At 35.0% G+C, this 23,280-nt stretch overlaps 1 long non-coding RNA gene across 4 annotated transcripts in view; it reads right to left on the minus strand.

Moving 5' to 3' along the window:
- Positions 1–23,280, minus strand: part of LOC118148977 (uncharacterized) — a 249,449-nt gene that overhangs the window by 49,294 nt on the left and 176,875 nt on the right. For 2 of the 4 annotated variants that reach the window (XR_013528878.1, XR_013528877.1), the window contains exons 2-4: positions 9,057–9,171; positions 3,303–3,332; positions 2,533–2,581 (exon numbers count right to left, since the gene is read on the minus strand). This is a non-coding gene — a long non-coding RNA (uncharacterized LOC118148977). Of the gene's footprint in view, positions 1–2,532; positions 2,582–3,302; positions 3,333–7,031; positions 9,172–18,574; positions 18,708–23,280 lie in introns of those variants that run through there. The other 2 variants (XR_013528879.1, XR_013528876.1) reach the window with 2 other exon arrangements.

The raw sequence follows: 23,280 nt of genomic DNA on the forward strand, positions 1-23,280 counted from the left end.
TTGAACAGAAACAAGTCTCTCAAGAAAATAAAAACATTTTATTTGATTTTATATTTCATTTTAATATATTATATGTAATCATTGAGACCTATTTAATGAGTTGAGTACATTCTTTTTCTCACTCTTCTTTTTCTTTTGTATTTGTTATGACTAGCTAAGCCACAATGATTAGAGTTGTGTTGGATGTATAAACTTATTTGACACACACCTGGTATATTTTTGTTTTTGTATGTCTTATTTAGTTCTTCAGTAAAGGTTTGTATTTTTCACCAAAAATCTTAACTATTTTATGTTTGAAATATATACAAATTTTGTAGTTGTTTTCTCATGAAGGAATTTTTTTTTCTTAATATTGCCTTACTAAGAATCAAAAGAAAACGATGTGAATGTGTTAGAACTTCAACTACTTATAATAATAGTTTATTTGAATATCTTATATTTTCTATGAATCAATCAAATAATCTACCATTTGCCATTGGTAGGGTTTTTTATTCCTTTATTTTAAATCTAGAGCTACTGATTGTATGAAATTTCCAATATACTTGATTAATTCTGGCATTTTTAAGTATTTTTAATAAAATTTCAAAATTTATTTACATTTTCAAATATTTAGAATAAAATTCACGAGAAAGCCATTTTGAAATAAACTCTGATTCTTTGGGGATGTCCCTTTTTTAGTACTAATTGATTCTTTCTCTGTTTTTAATCCGAATTATCTGATGTATTTCTCATTTATATAGGAAGTATACTTTATTTTGTTTCAATTTCATTTTTTTTATTTTAGAATATTACTACAACTAAATTCAAGGCTTATTTGCATTTCACCAGTTTTTCCATCAATATCCTCTTACTGACTTAGGATTTAATCTAGGCTACATCATTGCATATAATTGTTCCATTTCCACAATGTCCTAATATCTGATTGTTTATCTCTTCTTTCTAGTTTTCATGACCTTAAAAGGCATACTGGGCAGGTGTCCTGTTGAAGGTCCCCAATGGATTAGTGTTGTTTTTCCTCTCAGTTAGACCAGAATTATCAGCCATTTGAAATAATATCACAGAGGGAAGTGCCTTTCTCATCACATTGTACCAGGGAGGTAATGATTCCCACATGGAATCTGTGATGTTAATTCCATCATTTGGTTGAGGTAGAATGTACTGTTTCTTGCGCTAAAAAACACACTTTTTTTTTTCACTGCACTATTTTTTGAAAGATATCAGCAAATCTAGCCCAATGTCAATGGGGTGGTGTAAAGAAAGGACAAGAATTAATCTCCAACTCCTGGGAGCATAGTATCTCCATATGTGACTTGCAATTCTGTCAAAAAAAATGCCATTTCTTTTTTATTAAAATAATTGGTTTTAAAATATTTATTGATTTACTTATCTTCCATTTACTGTTAACTTCATGAAATATCTCCAGAAATATTGATCAAGACAGCTAAGATTGTTAGATCTACTGCAGGAAGGAAAACTATCACCTCGATAGAGTACAAGTATAATATGCTTTGCAAGAAGGAGCAGTCAGAGGGAAAGGGAGATGTTTATTAGAATCTTATACCTTCACTGAGTAATTTTAAAGCTAGTCTTGACAAGAGGGCAATTGGTGCATATTTAACAGAATCTAGGAAATAGTTTTTAGATTGATGGGCACCATGAAGCCAGGATCTTGAAATGAATATTGATGAATAGTTTTGTTAGTTTTGATTAAAAACTATTTTAGCTGGTTATTGGTCTTAATTTCAAAGAGCAAATATTTTCTAGAACAAATAATTGCTTTATTTTTTCTTGTTCTTGGTATTATTTAATGGAAGTTCAAAGAAATATTCTGGTTTCAGTTTTATTTAACAAACTGGCCAGAAGTTATGTTAATTTCAGTTCTTAATATTTTGTTGTTTCGCTAGCTTCTTGAGGTGAATGCAAATTTCATTTATCTAAGTTAAAAAATACATTTACAGCTACAAAATTTCTTTAGAGTATGATTTTGATATCATATGATTTGATACATAGTAAGATTCATTTTTAAGTAATATGTAATTTTAGTTTTGATTTCCCCTTTAACACAAATATTAAAATATTTTTTTCAAAGATTAATTTTGGCTATTCTGAATTTCAACTTTTAATTTTATTCCATTAATTCCATTAATATAACATATAAATTTTGTTTTCATTTTTTTTTACTAATATTATGGGTATTTACTAAATATAATATGGGTATTTAGGAAAAAACTATATTCTCTGTTTACGGGAAATTTAAAAATCTATTATTTTTTAAATAATTATATTTCTAGTATAGGTTCACTTTCTATGGTTTGTGGGTTTTGCATGCTTGCAAAGGCTGCATCTTTATGATAGTTTATACTTCTTTGCCTTTTTGTTCCAGCTATTCTCCATTTCTATCTCTCATCTTTATCTCCTAGATCACCAGAGGAAGAACAAGTCCTTCAGGGTCTTAAGACTCTTAGGAAAACAGTTCCTTTGCTTTTTCTCATTCAGCCTCTCATTTTCCATCAATTGTGAACAAGTACTCACCATTCTCCACAGCACAGGCTGTAGTTTTCTAGAACAGCCAAGTCTTATCCTATTAACAACAACAAAAAATAGATATCAGGCTGCAGAGATAGACCACAGTGACCAAATTTTCTCTTATTATATAGAGCATTTTTACTTATTCTAATGAAGAATCTGAAATAGCTTTTCTGATATCCGAGTCTGTCTTTTATTTGTTTAGTTATATCCAATTCAAGTAATTTTGCTAGAATAAAAGAGTCTGTCTTAAAAATATGTGTTACTTCTATTTTAAAATAGGAACCTGATATTTTCTCTAAAAAATCTCAAGAGATATTAGAAATTCTGCTCTCTTTAAAGATGTCAGAAATTCTTGGGGCCATGATGGAGCTCAATTTCAAAATAACCAGTCACGTACCTCCAGCAGTCTGCAAAATATTTCGCCAGGATTCTCCCATGCTCATGAGAGCAATTTAATGTAGTAAGTAGTCAGCCATTGGAAGCAGATGGTGCCTGTTGAATCTTCATTGTTCGACAACTTACTTGGAGGCCTTGTGCAATTTACTTAATTTCTTTACAATTATATTTATTTAAATAGAAAATGAGAATAATACCAGATTTTGCCTGGTACCACTGTTGCCGAGATTAAATGAGATAAAATCTGTGATGTGTTTTGCAAGGGCTTTGCACAGGGTAAGGACTCAAGACAAGAGGCCTATTATTAGTAATGCAAGCTCAATCCTAAGATAATAAATATCTACCCAACTTGTATATCTTGTTCCAAGGATCATTACCTTCTCCGTAGGCAGATATCATGATTATACCTAGAAGTGAAAGCCAAGAACCCATCAGTGTCTGAGACAGCACCTGGGGTAACAGAAGACAGGGTACAGAAAAAGCAGGTGCTGAGTGATCTACTTAATTTTGAACAATGGCATGTATCTGGCCCAGGGCTATTTTTAACAAGCTCAGGAAAACTACAGCAGATCATACTCTGTAGCCTCTTAAAGGCACTTGCAGCTCCTTTCAGGATTCAGGACCAATGGGAACTCTGTGCAAATGTATTTGTTATCATTTCTAGAGAAATATTTTCTTGAATTATGACTGGAATTTCTTGTCACATATTTTAATAACATTCCTACTGTCAGTCTATCCATAATAATTCAAACACTGAAACTAAACTCTACTACTAGATATTTGCCTTCTCTTTCACACTACCTAAATTTCTGAGAGTTACCTGGTTCCTCACACCAGCAAGTTGAGTCAGCAAGTAAGTGACCACATGCATATTGCTAAAGTACCTCTTTCCCTGCTACAAACCATAATTAGCTCTAACTGGATATCTTTTAAGCACCTCAAACTCAGCTCAGCATCTCCAGGCATAATCTCTTGATTCCTATTATCTTCTGCCCTCAAATTTTCTTGTCTTCCAAACCCATGTAGAAAATGGTATCACCATTCACCTAATTGCTCAGGGTTAGAACCTTGCAATCACCTGTCATCCCTCTTTCTCTCATACCTCATAACTGATCCCTCAGTGAACAGCTGTCAGACTAAAGGTAACAAGAGCTACCTTAACTGTATGTTCTTATTTCACCCTTCTTCTTACTTCTACCACCATTGAAGTCACCATCATTTATAATGCAGACAACTTCTGCAACCTCCTAACTTGCCTCATTGCTTCCTCTATTGTATCACTCAGTCTATTCTGAACATACCAGCAATTATAGAATTTATTGATTTCTAAATGACTTCTAAATGGCAAATCAGATAGTGTTACTATTGCTTAAAATCTTTCAGTGATTTCCTATCACACATTGAATGAATTTCTACATTGTTATTATGGCTTAGAAGAATGTCAGAATGGGGTTTTATCTCTAGCTTCCTCTGTGTCATCATTTCTTATCATACTACTTGTTGCCCACTTCACCCCAGCCACAGAGCCCCCTTGCTATTCCTTGAGCACTCTCAGCACACTGTTGTCTGAGGATATTTGCACTTGCTATTCCCCTGTCCCAGAATCCTAGTCCTTACATGGTAGGCTCACTTAATTCACTTCATTCTGATTTTAGTTCATATATCCTCTTATCAGAGTATCTGCTTTTCTGCTTATATGCCCATTTATATAATTTTTCCCCAAAACAGCATCCATGTCTACTTATTCTTTAATATTATAATGTTTTATTTTTCTTCATAGCATTTATTACTCTTCAAAATCTTGTTTTATTTGATTTGATTATTATCTGCCCCTATTCATACTAGAATGCAAGATCCAAGAGAGTGGGGCTGGCTCTTTTTATCCACTTTTGAGTTCACAACATTCATAACACACCTTGAACCTGCCTCATTGTAGATACTCATCAAATAAATCTTCTGTTTATTATTCATTTTAGTTTTGTTTTCTCTTTGCAGTAATTAGTGTATGCTCTGCTGAAGGTCCTAGTGAAAACTGTTATATGGAGCTGATGCTGGGTTATTAGATATATTTCGGCACCTTGTATACTTCAGAATGCTAGGGGCACCCTGTGGATTTGAATTACATAGAAACTCTGCAGCTCTACGCATTGGCCCTACAAGTAAGAATAAATAAGAAAATATTGAACAGGAATCCAACCTTGAGGCTGATAGAGAGAACCAGAGGAAACTGATAAATTTATAGCAAGCGGAGCCAACAGGATTCTTAAGTCTATTGTTGACGATATCATTGTGCAGGTGATGATACTAGAGATTACGATTCTATTGAAAGTCATTCCCCCTGTCCGTGGCCCCTACCTGAAAATAAGCAAGTATAATAAAAGCATAATTTAGGGCCAGTAAAATATATGATTAATGCTTAATAAACAGAATGTGTCAGCAGAATATGTTAGGTAGATGAGGTTAAATTACATGTGAAATTGAATTTATAAATGTACTTGAAGGGATGAAAAGAAATAGCAATAACTGATATCAAACTAAACTTGTCCACAGTGTTTTCCTTTCCCCATGTCTTAGAGACTCTATGAATTGGGGATACTTCAGGAAGAGATAAATGCTCTGTATGGTTTCTTTCCTTCGTCTCCATGCAATGAAGTGGTAGAGATTTCAAATTGAAATGCACTTTGAGGTTATTGGGACAGAAGAGTCATCAATTTTAAGGTCTTTTTCTCTTTTGCTTTCTACTGTTCCTCAGATCGTTTTATGCTCTGGACCATTTAACTTCCACTTTCTTAGGTCTCTATCACTCATGTCAACTTTCTCCACCTTCGCTATTCTGGCATTTCACCTTTGCTTTCCTCCTATTAAACCCACTAAAAGGCCCACAGATCACAGCCTGTGGTGAGACAGTTTTCTTCCATACTTCAGTTTCATCATCTATAAAATAAAAATACTAGCAATCTTTTATGCGTTTTACAAATATAGTATGGCATAAAGCAAAAAATATATGTGGAAAATGATGAAAGATGCTATGAGGTGATGAGAAGAAGGTAAGGAAAGTGGAGGAAGCCCGATCATCTAAAGAGTTGTCACAAACAGAGGAAGAAGATGAAGCAGGAGTCTAAAGAAAAAGATAAGGAGCATGTGGTGGACAGCAGGTGGTAGAGAAAGTGACTGCATCTAGTGGCCTAAGGGAACAGTATGAAAATAAAGGAAACATTCTGTGAAACGTCAAGATAAGCACCAGAAATTATATCATCTTTTGCTCTTCAGACAGAGCGAGGCACTGAGATATGCTAAATATGTGTTATTATTTATTTGCATTGGATATTGCTTAGTAAAAACATGAGCTGGCTTACTAACAGTGAGTTAGGAATTAAAATTAAGTCATGATTCCTATACCTGTGTTTGTACTTAAGTGAAATTGCACTATGATTAGGTTAATAGAATAAGATGTAAGTGCAAAATTTGTTAAAGTCATGGGCTTTCAACTCTTATCAAAGAGTAAGGGAATGAGTAAGAAATAACAGGCAATTAGAGTCTACCAACAACTAATCTCAGAAGATCCTTGTGCAAGAGCCAACAGTAGAGGTTGCTCAGAACAGGCAAAGGGATGACTCAGAGTAGAAGATGGTCTCTGGGCCCGAGGATTTATTTTCATGCTTCCCAAATCAGGAGTACTTTGCATACTTCTCTCAGTAAACTATATCCAAGGAACTCCCAAGGAAAATCAAAGCAGGCTGCAAATACTAGATTATGACATAAACGGATCCCCTGATTCTTTCAGAATTAGATACTACTGAGATTTTAGACTGCTGCCCCTCTTGAGAGAGAAAATCACTAGAGAATTTTCTTTCACTTACTTTGGGATTGATTCTCGTTGAAAAGTGTTATTCTAACTATTTTCGTGCACTTGATTTGTTACGCAGACTTTGGGGTGAAAACACCTAAACTCCAAGAAAATAAAATGAAACTATTTGTCTATCTTATACATCGATTAGATGAAAAGTTGTATCTCTATAATGCCAGGAATCCACATTCCATATTTCAAGACACTGGAGTCTTCTTTTAGTAAGTGCTACCAGTAAGTAAGTGCATCTTCTTTGGAATTTTTTTTTTTTTGACACTAAACTCAAAGCCTGACACTAAAAATTGAAAATTGGCCAAGCATGGTGGCTCACACCTATAATCCCAACACTTTGGGAGGTTGAGATGGAAGCTGAGGTGGAAGGATTAATTGAATCCAGCAGTTCCAGAAAAGCCTGGGTAATACAGCGAGACCTCTACAAAAATTACAAACTTATCCAGACATGGTGGTGTGCACCTGTAGTCACAGCTACTAGGGAGTTTGAGGTGAGCGAATCTTTTAGGCCTAGGAGGTTGAGCGTGAAGTGAGCCACCCTGCCTGGGAAATAACAAATACGTGAATTTTATGTAAAAATTTCATTTTATATGGTTTATTGGCAAAAACCATATAAAAAAAATTGTAGAAATAATCCAAGCAATATAGAAATCAATTTTGTTTTATAAAGTCACAAGATGGTGAACATTTTTCTATGTCAATTTAATGTATTTAATTTTTTAAAAGAAGGTATTGTTTTATGATATGAATTAGATTAAATCTTGGCTTTCTATTTTGCTCTATACAGTAAAGCTGAATTAATATTTATTTCCACTGATTCATTAACTCAACAAATATTTGTGGAGTGCCCACTCTCTGACTGTTCTAGGCACTCTTGTAAGTAATGGAGTTAGGGAAGAAAACAAGATGAACGATACTTCTGTCTCAACAGAGCTTGTGTACTAGTAGTGAAAAACAGGAAATTTAGATTAGATAAACAAATTGATGCAATTTAGATTAGATAGATATAAATTTCATGAGGAAAATAAATAGGAAGATGGGCTAGAGTTTGTGGTGGGTTACTTTAGGTTGAATGGTCAGAGACTCTATTTTTGACAATATTATCTATAAACTTTGATTTGAATTACAAGATTTGGAAAAAAATATTTTCAGCAGGGAGTGACAATGACAAAGCCTGAAGATAAGAATTAGCTAGTTTTAGAAAACAGGAGAAAAGTTAGTGAAACAAAGTAAGCACAGGAAGAATGGTATGACATGACTTTGGGGTGTTGATAGAAACTAAATCTCACAACACTTCATAGGAAAACATAAGAGGACATTCAGTGTTTTATCAATCATATTTTGCTGGGAGGCAAAACAGTCCAAAACTTAGGGCTTAAAAAGCAATATTGGGCTGAGTGTAGTGCCTCACACTTGTAATCCCAACAATTTAGGAGACTGAGGCAAGAGGATCACTTGAGACCAGGAGTTTACAACTGGCCTGGGCAACGTAGCAAGACTCCACTTCTATAAAAAAAAAAAAAAAAAAAATTAGCCAGACACAGTGGTGCATGCTGTAGTCCCAGGTACTGGGGAGGCTGAGGTGGGAGGATCTCCTGTGCCTAGGAATTTGAGGCTACAGTGATCTATGACTGAAGAGTACAGTGATCTACACTGCACTCCTACCTGGGTGATAAAGTGAGACCTTGTCCCAAAAAAAAAATTGTTTAAATAAAACAAAAAACTATATTAATTTATTTTGCTCACAAATCCAGTTATCCATGCAGCCTCAGCTGAAGTGTTTAAACTGAGTCCTGAAAGATTCAAGATGGTTTGCTCACAAGGCTCAAGTTCTTATAGTTTATCAGATAAGAGCTCAATCAAACTGTAGGCCAGGTGCCTACATTCTTCTTTACATGAGCCTTCCTACAATAGGTCTCTTAGACGGGTACAAGCATAGTGGCTAGGCGTTAACAGCAAGCATCCTAAATGAACTAGGAAAATGTATCACGTGTCATGGCCTACTCACAAAAGTCATACAGCATTAGTAGCCACAGTCTTGCCTATATTCATGGGAAATGAATACCTCTTAATGGGAAGAGTATCAAAGGCATATTGTAAGAAAAAGAAAGTAGCTGGGCATGGTGGCTCATGACTATAATCCCAGCACTTTTGGAGGTTGAGGCAGCAGGGTCTCTTGAAGCCAAAAATTCAAGATCAGTCTGAGCAACCAAGTGAGACCCCATCTCTACAAAAAGAAAAATTAAACAATTACCCAGGAATGGATGCATACCTGTTGTCCAAGCTACTTGGGAGGCTGAGGAAGGAGGATTGTTTGCATTCAGGAGTTTGAGCTACAGTCATCTATGAACAAGCCACAGCACTCGAGCCCAGGAAGGAGTCAGACCCTGTCAGAAAGATAGAAAAGAAAAAAAGAAGAAAAGGGAAGAAGGCAGGAAAGCAGGAAGGAAGGAAGCAAGCAAGGAAGGAAGGAAGGGAGAGAAAGAAAGAGAAAAAAGAAAAAAGTGTGATAGGTTGTCTTGTTAAAGCCATCTTTGAAAAATGCAATCTGCCACAGTCTCTCTTTAGGCCATGGTGATTTATATACCTCTCACATGTAAAATGTAGTCATTCCCTCAAGACTGAAAGGTCTCAATTTATAATTACATAAGCTCAAAGTTCAAAATCTTACAATCTTAATCCAATTTCAGTAAAAATAATTGCCATTGGGTGCAATTCCTCAAATACAGTTCATTGAGCACTCTTTTTTTTACAATGTGATACATGTCACACATCCAACCTAAAAAGAGAATTTTTCTAGTTTTCCAAATACTCAAAATCTAGTGGAGGGCCGACATTGAATAACTGCTATAGATACTCCTATGCAAAAGGGTGGTGAATGCTAAGGGGCACAGTAGTTGCCGGTCCATATCAATCCTGAAATGCCAGCCACATGCTGCCAATTCTTTGATTACAGTTCAGTCCTACTCCCTGGAAATTGTTCTCTCTCTGCTGCACTCCACGATCTCCTCATTCTACCCTCTGAGTCCACCTTCTGTTTTATACCTATTCCCTGCTTGTAAAGGTTGGAGGGCTTAGTCATATCACATTTTGTGCTGTTTATTTCCCTTTTTCTTACAAGTTGCTACACTTATTTTAGTATTTGTGAGATTTCTGTGTATTTGTGTACAATTCATTCCATCAAACAAAAGTCAAAACATAGATCTTGTCAAGACAGGTCATTCTCTTATTTGAGAATGAGACTTACCATGAGTCTGCCATGGGACACCATCCTTGAGATTCTTATGAGCTTTATTACATCATGGAGAGAATATTTATAGCACATTTTATGCCGCTTAGAGGGATGATTGTTTGCAAAATTATATAAAGGATAATCTTAGATCTCTCTGAGGTCTTAAGTATGAGTTTTACAGTAGAACTGATTTTCTCCCTTAAGCCAGTCCTTAATCTGAACATCATTTGCAATCTAGAAACATTAAGAAAGGGAAACTGATTTATTTTCAAACTAAGGAATTTCTAAATATTTTATATTTAAGAGTCAAGTTGTAGCTCTTTCCTCTCCTCTGACATGTTACCATAGGCAGTGAAAAGAATCCAGGTGAGACTTCCAATATTCTGCCTGAAAACTTCCTTAGTTTGGTCATTATGCTCATTGGTTTATCGCCCCTCTTGCCTGTTGCTTCAGGTAATAGTGTGTTGTCAAAGTTTCCACCACTACTAAACGTCTTCCAGTCACATTTTTCCTACTTTCCTTGAGCTGTCAGAGAGCTTCCTCAGCATTCTTTGGGCTCCTGGTAACAGTTTGCCAAGACTTTTCTGGCTTCCTTCTAAGGCCCATCTCCAAGTCAATGTTATATGTTTAAGAGTCTTTACAGCAACACCCCACTTTCCAGTACCAAAATTTATATTAGTTACTTGTTACTGCATTTAACAAAAAACTATACCAATACCTAGTGACTGAAAACAAAAACAAAAATTTCCTTTGCTCATAATTCCGCTGCTGGACAAAGCAGGGTGAGGAAAGCCGATCTCCGTTCCACCTGTCAAGATGGCTCAATTTCTTGGCTGGCAAATTAATACTGGCTACAGCCTGAAACTTAGCTGAAGCTGGAGGGGCTATATCTCTCCATATGGGCCTCTCCATAGGTGACATGAATTTATTCAGGCATGGAGACTGGGTTAGAAAGTGTCCTAATGGGATTAGGTATGACTTTATCTAATTTAATTACCTGTAGTGTCACTTCCACTGGAATCTTAGGGCCATCCACATTTAAAGGCAGTGAACATAGACTCTCACCTTCCAGTGGTAGGAATATCAAGTTGCATTCACAGAAGTAAATGTAAATGGGAAACTTTAAGTCTTCTTTGAAAATAAAAGTTGCTTAATGAAAGACATTGGATGGCTTCCAGCTAGATTAGTAATGTGATCTGACTTTTGTTGTGAAAGATTACTCTGGTTTTCTATGAGGAAGATGGATTAATGTGTATCAAGATGAAAATTAAGGATCTCATTAAAGAGGCTATTGCCAAAGTTTAGGAAAGAGATAATGGCAGCTCAAATGGGGAGAAGTAGAATGGGAGACAAGATTAGAGATATGTTGTAGAACTACAATCAGTGGAAATAAATTAGATGCAGTCATTGAGAGAAAGAGAGCAATCAAACATTACTTCTAAATTTTGCACTTGAGAAATTGTGTGAATTATAATTCTATTCACTGAAATGAGGAAGGCTAGGGAAGAAACAAGTTTTAATTGTGTCCTACAAGGAGATGAGATCAAGAGCTCTACACGGTCTGTGTTCAGTTTGAATTCTTTATTTAATATTCTACTGGAGATGGTAAGTAGGCCATTATGTTTACATGCCTAGAATACAAAAGATTCAAGAGGAGATGTCAGGGATAGAAATGCAGGGTGGTAGGGTAGAGGGAGATAACTTTCATTACCTATGTAAATGCCATGGGTTGTGATGAAATAAAGCAATGTAGACAATGTACGAACATAATGGGTAGCCCAGGATTCTGAAACACGCTAATATTAGAAGACTAGGGACAGAAGTAGGAGTCAGTGGAAAAGAATGAGACGGGGCAACAAGTGAAGGTGGGGCTATCCAAAATGCCTACTATTGTAGAAGCCAAGACAAGTGTTTTAGCTATTATGATGGTGTAGTAAAAACACTCCAAATCTTAAGTCATTTAAAAATGTACTTTTTTCTGTGAATTAGCAATTTCAGGTGGGCTCTTACTTTACTCTGCTCTAAGTATAAGCTGGAATAACATGAAGGCAACAGGCTGAAATCATGTGGAAACTTTCTCCAAGTGGCTGGAGCCTGTATTGTAAAGATCCACACCTGGAAGCTGGGACAGCTGGAGTTTCTAAATCCTCCTCTCTATCACTAGGCAGTATTTCCATGTAATTACTCCAGAACGGTGGCTTTAGGGTAGCTGTACTTCTTACATATCTGTTTAGGCTCCCAAGTTGTGTGATCCCGAGAGAGAGACAGGTGAGTACATATCACCCTTCATTACTTAGTCTTATAGGCTATACAACATCTGATTCACCACATTTTACAGGATAATACAATTTAAAGGGTCCAAAGAAGGTGAGAAGAGAAAACAAAGATCCATCACTCAATGGAGAAAACAGAGACCCCCATCTCTCAATAGTACTTTCTCGAGCTATGTTGGTGCAGTTATCTTTGTAAAATATATTCGACTACAACAAACAAAGAAGATCAAGTAAGGTCAGCAGGACTGGATTCCATTAAGACAGCTAGTAAGTGGAGCCTATCGGAATGAGTGCTGAATTTGCCAACTGTTAGAGCTCACTCATAACCCTAGCATGACCAAGGGGAAAGAATGAAAACAGCTTGGGGAAGAGTAAAAAGGAAGGGTGAAAATCTGCGATTATAAGAATAGTGACTATAGATGACATTTAAGAGAGTTTTCTGTGGAAGGGAACTAAGAAATACAGCAGCAGAAGAAAGATACACAAGTTTAAAGAAATTCATTTTTTAAAGAGGGAATATTTGCATGCTGATGGAAATCATTTAAGAGAGAGATAATGAGATGAAAAGAAAAAAGGAAGTGTGGTAGGCACAGAGCCTCAGAGCACTGCACAGTTTAAGATATTGGACTTTTATGCGAGAGTAGATCTGTTTTTTTACTTAAAAGCAGAAACAAACAAACAAAAAAACCTTATTTGTCTTTCTTTCTTCAAGTTTAGTAATTTGCCCAGAGAATGAACTCTATTGATAACCGCCTGAGGAAAGTTAGAGTTGAAAACAAAATGATGGTTTTGTGAGTGCACTGGAAGAAAATACAGCCCAAGACATTAGCAACGTTATTTCTGAGTCATGTATTTTTAAGTTAAAAATTAAGGTAACAGGCAACAACATTTTAATCATATTTCTACTTCTAATTATCTGAAAAAAAACTCTAACTCATCTTCACTCTACTATTTAGTTCTTGTATTTTGTTTTTCAAGTAGCTGAAAGAATACTAACGGGGAGTCAGGCAAATTAGATTTATAATAACAAAAAATTTGACAACATTTTTAGATACATCTCTTTTTGATCTAAATTATTAGGCTCTAAGAGAATGTGCAAATTTAAGGTACTAAATTGTGTTTTTCAATACTTTCTATTTCACTTCATATGCAATATACTTTTTACAATATTAACTTTTAATTAATCTTGTTGTTTATGTGTGAATGTTAAGTTTGATAAATCAAAAAAGTTTGCCTCTTCTTTATCTTTTTCTTTTTTTTACTCTAGAGTCTTGAAAGGCTGTAGCGGAAGCATGTGCTTAGTGATGTTACTAAAGACAACGCATCTATATATAATGTTTTATTTTTATAATGATTATGTCACTTTGTTTGTTCTGTTCACTACTTTCTTAGGTATTTGAAACCTGTTAAGTCATTTTATGTTGACAACAATATGTGATAGGTGCTATTTCTGCAGTGATTAAAACTGAGATGTAAAGAGGTTAACTAAGGCCAAACAGCTAGTAATTTTGGATGCAAAGTCTGATGTTAACCACTTATCTGAACTGTGTCTCTGATAATGATGAACTTATCAATGATAATGGTGAAGAAAATGATGTTGAGAATGGTGTAGCTGAGAGTTAATTAAATAAATGAGGCTTAATTCTAATAATAAAATGCTTAAAGCAAGGTAAAAGAGAACTATGCAGAGGAAATTAGCTTGCAAAGTGAACTAATGCCTGTAGAACACAGGGTGAGTGACAGAGGATGAGACTAAGTAACTAATTTTCTGAAGTAAAGATATAAAATACAATCTCTGTCATGCTATTTATGGTGTATAACTGATCAAAATTTGATTATTAAACAAAATCAACCTCTGAGTCTGAGTTCAAAGGCCAGAAAAAGTTCAATATCCCAGCTAAAGCAATCAGGGAAGGGGAGATTCTTCTCACTCAAGCATTTCATTCTATTAGGTCTTCAGTTGGTTGGATGAGGGCCACCCAAATTAGGGAAGGCAATCCACTTTACTCAGTCTACTCACTCAAATATTTCTCTCATCCAGAAACACCCTTGCAGGCACACAAAGAATAATGTTTGGTCAATTGAATGACCACCCATGCCTCAGTTAAGCTGATACACAAAATTAACCATTACAACAATATGCTGGCTTTGTTAAAAATTAGGAAGATTTTTGCTAATGATCATGCAAATATAAGACAAACATATGTAAATTCACAAATTTATTTTACCTACAGTTAAATGAATACATCTTGTGCCCAATTCAGTGTAGATACCTGTGAAACCATTATCCCAATTAAGAAAAAGAAAATTTTTGTCATTCCTGAGAGCCGACTGTTCAAGTCAATCTCCACACTCGTGGATAATCACTTCTCTCTTTTATTTTGTTACAGGTATGTTTAGCCTCTTCTTGAAAGTCATGTAATAGCACTATGCAATATGCAATTTTTGGTTAATGGCTTTTTTCATTTAACATAATAGATTCTTACAGATTTCACAATATATTAAATAATTCCTTTTTATTACTGAATAATATTCAATTGTAAGAACACTTGGCATTTTAAAAATCTATTTATCAGTTGACAGACATTTAGGTTGTTGCCACTTTGGGATTCTGATGAAGAAAAGCCTCTGTGAACCCTTTTGTACTTGTCTTCTTGAACACTTATGTTTACATTTATCTGGGTACGTACATAGAAGTGAAATTGCTAGGTCATAACTTACATATATGTTTAAAATGAAATGCAAATCAGCAAAGTAATTACTGCGCTTAAATGTCTATCAACAATATATGACAGTTAAAGACATTCTACATACAAAATTTGATGTTAACATTTTTAATGTTAGTCATTTGACCTAGGTGAAACAATGTCTCATTATAAACAATTATATTTTCAATAATCAGAACTGATGTGTTTATGTATTTGACTGACAAAAAGACCTTACAGTACTTGCAGTACCTAGTGGGAATTTTTTGAATTACTGATATGCTTTAGCTGTGTCCCCACCCAGATCTTATCTTGAATCGTAGCTCCCATAATTCTCATGTGTTGTGGGAGGGACCCAGTGGGAGGTAGTTGAATCATGGGGGTGGTTCCCCCATACTGTTCTGGTGATAGTGAATAAGTCTCACTTGTTAAGATGGTTATATAAGGGGAAAGCCCTTTCATTTTGCTCTCGTTCTCTTGTTGCTTGCTGCCATGTAAGACAAGTTATTTTGTCTTTCACCATGACTGTGAGGCTTCCCAGCCACATGGAACTGTAAGTTTATAAAATTTCTTTATAAACTACCCAGTCTTAGGTATATATTTATCAGCAGCTTGTCTTTTGAGTAAAGAATAGAGATAATGAAAATTTACACTATAAATATGAAATTTAGTAAATTAAGTCATCGATAACTCTGACTACATATTTGAGGACTTCAAAATAAAAAATAACTTATTTTTATCTATCTTCCCTCCTTCCTTTTTAGCTTTCTTTTCTCTTACTTTATTTGTAGAGTTTGCCATTAATTTTATGTTTGTCTCACCTCTGTGATTAGAAAAATAAAGTTGTTGAATTCCATTGTCTTTACTAATTGAAAGCAACTACCTTTGCAAGATTTTTCTTAAAGTTTAATTGGTACATTTTTCCGACTCAAATGCACCTTTTGATGACTTCTGATTAAAGGTGTCTTCCCACAAAAGAAAAAGCAAAGCAAAACAAAACAAAACCAAAAAAACATGAACACAAAAAACAAAAAATGTGGAAGGCTGTCGACTTTTAAACAAGGATGCACAATGGGGTCAGGATTCTGTCAGACAGGGGTAGGAAAAATCTGTATAAGTTTTAGATGATCTTTAGATTGATTTTCAGCTTTTCAAGTGCTAGGGGAGTGTTTACACAAAAAATGTTCGCTGATCAGAATAAAACAATTCAGTTGAAAACAAATAAAAAAGATGACAAGATTCTTACCTGTAGTTATGTAAAATGAGGAAAGATTTTGAGACTGATTTACTACAGACATGCAATATTTAATCTGCACAGCGTGTGTGTGTGTGTGTGTGTGTGTGTGTGTGTGTGTGTGTCCCGAGGCCATGGAAACCCAGTGTGTCCTGGATGTGAGACATAGAGGCAAAGGAGATTATTTCAGAGTGTTAAAATTTAATAAGTGTCCCACTGGATTTAGGATCTTTTGGGGCCTGCAGCCCCTTTGTTTTAGCCAATTTCTCCCATTCAGAATGAAAGCATTTACCCAATGTCTGTCTCCCATTTTATCTAGATAGTCAAATACTTGTTTTAGATTTTATGGGCTCTTAGGTAGGAGAGACTTGCCTTGTATCAGATGAAACTTTGGAGTTGGACTTTTCAGTTGGTACTGGAATGATTGGTTTTGAAATGTAAAAAAGAATGTGAGATTTGGAAGGGGCCGAGTGTAATAATATGCTTTGGTTCTGTGTTCCCACTGAAATCTCATCTTGAATTGTAATCTCCATAATCCCCACATGTGGAGAAAGGACCCTGGTGGGAGGTGACTGGATCATGGGGGCAGTTCCCTCATACCACCATTCTCATGAGAGTTAGTGAGTTCTAATGAAATCTGATGGTGTTATAAGTGTTTGACAATTTCTCCTTCACACTCTCACCTGCTACCAGGTAAGATATGCCTTCTTCACCTACCACCATAATTGTAAGTTTGCTGAGGCCTCCCAGTCAATGCATAACTGTGAGTTATGCATGTATATATATATATATACACATAGTCTATGTTAGCCCTCAAATTGACCCTATAAGGTTGTAACTTTATTACCACTGTTTTAAAGGTGAAAAACCTGACTGATAAACTGCTCAAGTGACTAGTCCAAGGTCTTACATTGAGTTTCTAATGAATTGGTACTGGGGCTTAGGTGTTAAAATATTCAGTCTACTAATTGTTCAATGACATTCTAGATGCAGTTTTGTGATTATTGATTTAGTCCTCAGAAAACAATACATTATGACCAGACACTTAAGCTGAGGTGGAAAAAGATGAAACCTAGGGGAATAGATTATTCAATAAAGCAATTTAAAAAGAAAAAGAATGTCCTAGGGAAAGATAAGTATACTGTTTTTTATTTGCTTGGAAAATTCTCCCATATCCCTTTTCTGATATCAGCACTGTCATTTCTTGTTACAACAGAAATGTTTACATGAGTCAGGCTTTTCGGTTTTAGTAAATAGCCCATCTATGATCACATAACCCAGAAGCCACATCCTCTACTGGGATCGATGTTTAGGTGATGGTGGACAGCAGCTTTCTTCTGCTTCCTCCTAAGATCCTAAATAGGCAAACTTGAATTTGGTGCTGACAGTACTCAGCTTTCCCTCAAAGTAAAGAAGCCCTGTCTGTAAGAGGTAACCAAACAACTACAGAGAAAAACGAAAATCTAGGAAGGTAGAAGTGGGGGTCAGGACTGTGGGTGAAAGGTCCAGCTATGGAAACCAGTATTTCTCTTTAATTTTGCTTATAGCAGGTCATTTGAGAATTCAGCCATTTGTCATTGCCATAATATTAGTTAAAACAGTGGAAAATCAGACAAGCTGAGACCCTTGGGAAAGGACTTGGCAGTCCTAAAGTTAAACTGATATAAGCATAAAAATCTAATTACCAACCAAGTACAGAGCCCTAAGAAAATCTAGTTCAGGAGATTCAGGACTGAGACGTAGATCCAGGAATTCAAAGCGGAATCACATAAACCCCAAATTCTGGATAGAATAGATGGAAAAGGATGCAGCCCCTGTAGCATTCACCAATATATTCCTGTGGTTTGACATTATAGTTAGCACTACCCTGAGACATTAGTTACCAAACAGTAGAAGGGAAAGCCTACAGACATTTAAAATTGGAAAGACAAGAGGCAATTTTTACATCCACCTAGCAATGCCACAGCAAATCAATCCCAAGGGAAGGAAGAAAGGCAGATTTAGAATTGCACAAGGCTACTACAATTCAACTAACTGTGAAGAGGAACTAGCCCTACCACGAAACACCTCTATGCCTTTCTGGGGAATAGCTGAAGCAGGTAACAGCATGCTCTGTATTAACATGTTCATGATGGTACATCATTAAAAAATATAAAATAAAGAAACCATCTTTGACCACCAACCTGATGTTAAAAAGTAATTCTCAAGAGTAATATGAAAGCGAATTTAAAATAAATATTAAATTTCCCTTAATTGGTTTCATTACAGCAAACATTGATTATAGATATGGTATAAAATATTCCAGACTCAATTGCTTGTAAGTTCATGGAATGCTTCCAAACTTACCTCTTTTCATGTATTTTAGCTTTTCCCACACATAGGTTTCCTATTAGCCTGGCTTTGCCTCTTACTGGCTTATACTGGCTTTGCTTTTTCTTACTGTGGCCTATTTAAATTTATGGCCAGTGTTTACTTTGGTTACTTTCCCTGTGGGTAGTAAATGCCAACTCCACAATGCTGTTTCTATTGAACCACCAGTAGTTCTGACTTTTTTTTTATTTTGCGAATTCTAGAGAAAACAGAGTGAATAAATATGAATGTAGAAAATTCCAAGCATAATGTAAAACTAGAAATGAAGATTTGCTAATAAGGCAGTATGTACTGTTACAGACAATAGCTGGAGAATTTGAGAAAGAAAAATCAAAAGCACACAAATGAGACTGTGCAGCGAAGAGGCCATAGAGACAATTCATACTGTCTTTTTGTATCACAATAAGCACAATAAGTAGAAATTTCAGCTGAGCATTATTCATTTAAATTTAAGATTTTAAATAATTAAAACAGACTATAAATTCATTCTTTCTAATGACTTATAATGCTTCCATTGGTGTTTTAAATTGTGTTCACTCTTATTCCTTCTTGGAGGTTATTGGGGAAAAAAATGTGTCTACAAGCTTTTAATAGAACAAAGAGTGTAATTGTCAGCTCTACCCACGAGTTTAGGCATTGGTGCCTCTGATCATCAATTTATTTTAGCTTTGCTCCTGACTCACAAGAATGTTAAGTACTCAAGGGATTAAATTCTAGTCCCTTGGGGTTCTGTACACAAATAGGCTGATTTGGTCTAGTAATCAAATGAGATTTGTTTTACAAGAAGATACAAGCACAATTACTGAAACTAAACACAAATAGAAAGAAGAGCTGGTTACTAAGCCAAAAAGAATGTCAATGTTTTAGAACACAGAGACAGGGTCTATCTACGATGTCATCCACTTTGAATTAGATAAATCTCTAACTATTTTCAGGAGAAAATCTTTGGCTAATCCTCTTTGTAAACACTAGTTATTTCATAAAATGCATTGGTACAACCCTGATTGAATTCCTCACTTCTTTTTCACTCCCTACAAACAAACATACTACAAATTAATTCATCAGTATAAGATTCCGCAGAAGAGTTTATAACTGAAAGAAAAACAATATACCCCCAAAGGTGGGAGGGATATTGGAGAAATATAAATAAGTCTTTTAATCTTGATCAGCTTTCCAATATCTTCTATTTTCCTTTTTTAAAAAAAATGTATTTCTTTCTGAGACAAAGTCTTGTTCTGTCACCCAGTCTGGAGTGCAGTGGTGCATTCTCAGTTCACTGGAAACTCACTGCTCAAGCAATCATCTCACCTCAGCCTCTCAAGTAGATAGGATTACAGATAAATGCCATGATGCCTGGCTAATTCTTTGTATCTGTTTGTTTGTTTGTGTTTAGAAACTGGGTCTCAATATGTTGCTCAGGCTGCAAACTTCTGGGCTCAAATGATCTCCCAACTCAACCTCCCAAAGTGCTGGGTTTACAATGCGTGACCTACTGTACCCAGGCCAATATTTTCTATTTTTGAAAAATATTTATATTTTTCTAAACTGTCTACTCTAGGAACTGTTAGCTTAAAAAAGATACAAGGTTTACACATAAAGCTCATAAGAAAGCTAGATAATTTAGTGTTAATTTACATCATATGTTAGCCTAGTGCAACATATATTGAAGGGTTTATAAAATAATATATTATGCTGTAATAGTGTGGTTTATAAATACAAAAAAACCATAAACAGTAACAAAAGCATAAGAGCATCAAAGTGATGTTTCCAAAGTAGAAACTAAGGATATTTAGATATTAATTGTTCTTGGTGTCTTCCTGAAATTCTTTTAGATTTGTTGTTATTGTCATTAGAAATGTACAAATCTATTTTAGAGCTTCATAAAGAGGGAAACTTTAAAGGATCATACCTCCTTTACTAAATTATCACCAATAACTACCCAAATATCTACAGATATTTGACTAGAAACTTTGTCTTCATTTATTTCAAATGGTTGTTCTAGCATAGAAATAGGTTTAATATTTTTATGCAGTATTGTTTTAAATCCACTTAACATTTTCTTTTAGATTACTTTAAAACAGTTTAGGAAATCTGAAATACTACAGTGTACTTGCTTTTTAATTTTAATTGTACGTACATTTTAATAAGTGACATGCTTGAATTTTTTCCAAAAAAATTACAATGTAGTAGAAAAAATTTCTAGACTTAGGTATTTGAAATTCTGTATAACACCAGTTTTTTTTTTTTTTTTTTTTAACAAATCCTTACTTTTGCACTCACTGTCAAAACTTCACTTTACTTTGAAGAAACCGATTGTGTTTACTTTTTGGCAAAAATATTCTAGTTTTTATACAACAAAATAAAACACTGTTGTAGAAAGATAAGTAGATAGAAAACACTTCCATTTATAAATTAGCATCTTGTCTGTAAACTCAAAAAACAAAATCTTATGATGCTTTTTTACCAGCAAACATCTATGTGTTCAGATGACTGTCACAGTCTTGATCTATCTCATTACTAAATATTGGAATATTTTGTGCTATTTAAGATTGTGAAATCTGTAAGTCTCTTTAATGGACACAATCTGATGAAAGCAAATCAGCTGTTTTTAATTGTGGAATACTCTGGCAGTTTCTCTTGCTTCTTACCCAAGGTCTTGATGCTTGATTATCTGATAAATGACCAAAGAAAGACCACTAATAAATTATAAATCTGTGTCTTTTTTTAACAAAAAATAAATTACTAAGATAATATTTTTAAACCTCAGTGGGTTTTCTCTGAACTTTAGCAAATTGGAAAAACATTCTAGGCCAATGGAAAAACATACTAGAGGAGAAAGATGTTTAATGAAGTATGCCTGAGCAGAAAGAAGGAAGGAGAAAAAAATAAATCCCAAATATAGGTGACATTCTCTTAGTTCAAGTTTCAATACAATATTCAACTGCAGAATGAAAAATTAGTACATCAATTTTGGAAATGATGTTTAAAATATAAGTAGAAGGCAGGGATAATCGTAGTGAAGGGGAAAAATATAGTGGATATTTTACTTTTTCACTTGGATTAGATTTGATCAGAATAAGGATCTCTGTGTACATATGCAAAATATAACACTCAATTTTATTCAGCAACAAGTTCTCTTTTACTTAATATGATGCTTTGAAGATTCATTTGCATTGCTGGATATATTAATTTCTTATTGCTGTTGTAATAAAATATCAAAAATTACTGGCATAAAACAACACAAATTTATTTATTTTTTACAGTTCTAGAGGTCAGAAATTTAAAATAGTTTTAAAGAGCTGAAATCAAGGTGTCACTAGAGTGGTTTCTTCTGGAGACTCCAGTAAAGTATCCATTCCTTATTGCCTTCAGATTCCAGATGCTTACAATATTCCTTGGCTCCTGGTTGTGTCATTCCCATCACTGTTTCTATTGTCATATATTTCTCCTCACCTTTTTCCTCTCTCTGATTTCCTGCCTCCCTTTTATAAAAACCTCTGTGATTACATCAGGCCCACCCAGATAATACAGGATGATGTACTCAGCTAAAAATAATTAATTTAACCACATCTACAAAATTTAATTTTTTAGATAAAGTAACATTTACAGGTTCTAGGAATTAGGCCATGGACATCTTTGGAAAGAAGGGAGGGCATTACTCAGTCTACCACATTTCCTGCATCCGTGGTGAGTTCCTTTTCTTTTCTTTTCTTTTTTTTTTTTTGAGGCGGAGTTTCACTCTTGTTACCCAGGCTGGAGTGCAATGGTGCAATCTCGGCTCGCCGCAACCTCCGCCTCCTGGGTTCAGGCAATTCTCCTGCCTCAGCCTCCTAAGTAGCTGGGATTACAAGCACGCGCCACCATGCCCAGCTAATTTTTTTTTTTTTTTTTTTGTATTTTTAGTAGAGACGGGGTTTCACCGGGTTGACCAGGATGGTCTCGATTTCTTGACCTCGTTATCCACCTGCCTCGGCCTCCCAAAGTGCTGGGATTACAGGCTTGAGCCACCGCGCCCGGCCCGTGGTGAGTTCCTTTACTTTGTTGAGTAATATGTATCATTGCATAGAGTTATCTCAATTTATCTATTCACTTGTAGGTAGATGTTTACATTAGTCTTTGTTTGGGGTTATTATGAAAAAAGCTACTGTGAAGATTAGTGTATAAGTCATTGTATAAACATAATGACTGGAATTTTATTAGGAAAACACCTAGGAATGAGATGCTTGGTTTGTAAGGTAAGTATGTATTTAGTTGTATACACAACAGTCAAACTGTTTTCCAAATTGCTTTTACCATTTTCCATTCCCTTCAGCAAAGTATCAGAGCTCCGCTTGCTCAACATCCTCACCAGCAATTCAAATTCTAAGGTTTGGTTTTCCTGTCATTTGTGTGTTCACGATTCTTTTAGGTGTACAGTGGTATCTCACTGGTTTTTTAACTGCATTTCTCTAATGGAATTCTCTGCACTTTGTCATGCAAGGTGATATATAAAGGAAGCCTGTCTGGAGAAAGCAGAATCAATAAAAAGGAAACTAGAAACACACAGAGCATAATAACCTCTGAGTTTCCTCTAGTCATCCCCATTGAAACCCATGCTTTAGGTTCTGAGGCATGTCAATTTACTGCCCTGATTTTGTGAAATTGTTAGCTTCAATCCCCATAAAGAACACAACTTTGTTTGT

The sequence above is a fragment of the Callithrix jacchus genome, chromosome 17 (genome assembly GCF_049354715.1).
Source record: "Callithrix jacchus isolate 240 chromosome 17, calJac240_pri, whole genome shotgun sequence".
In the NCBI taxonomy this organism is placed as follows: domain Eukaryota; kingdom Metazoa; phylum Chordata; class Mammalia; order Primates; family Cebidae; genus Callithrix; species Callithrix jacchus.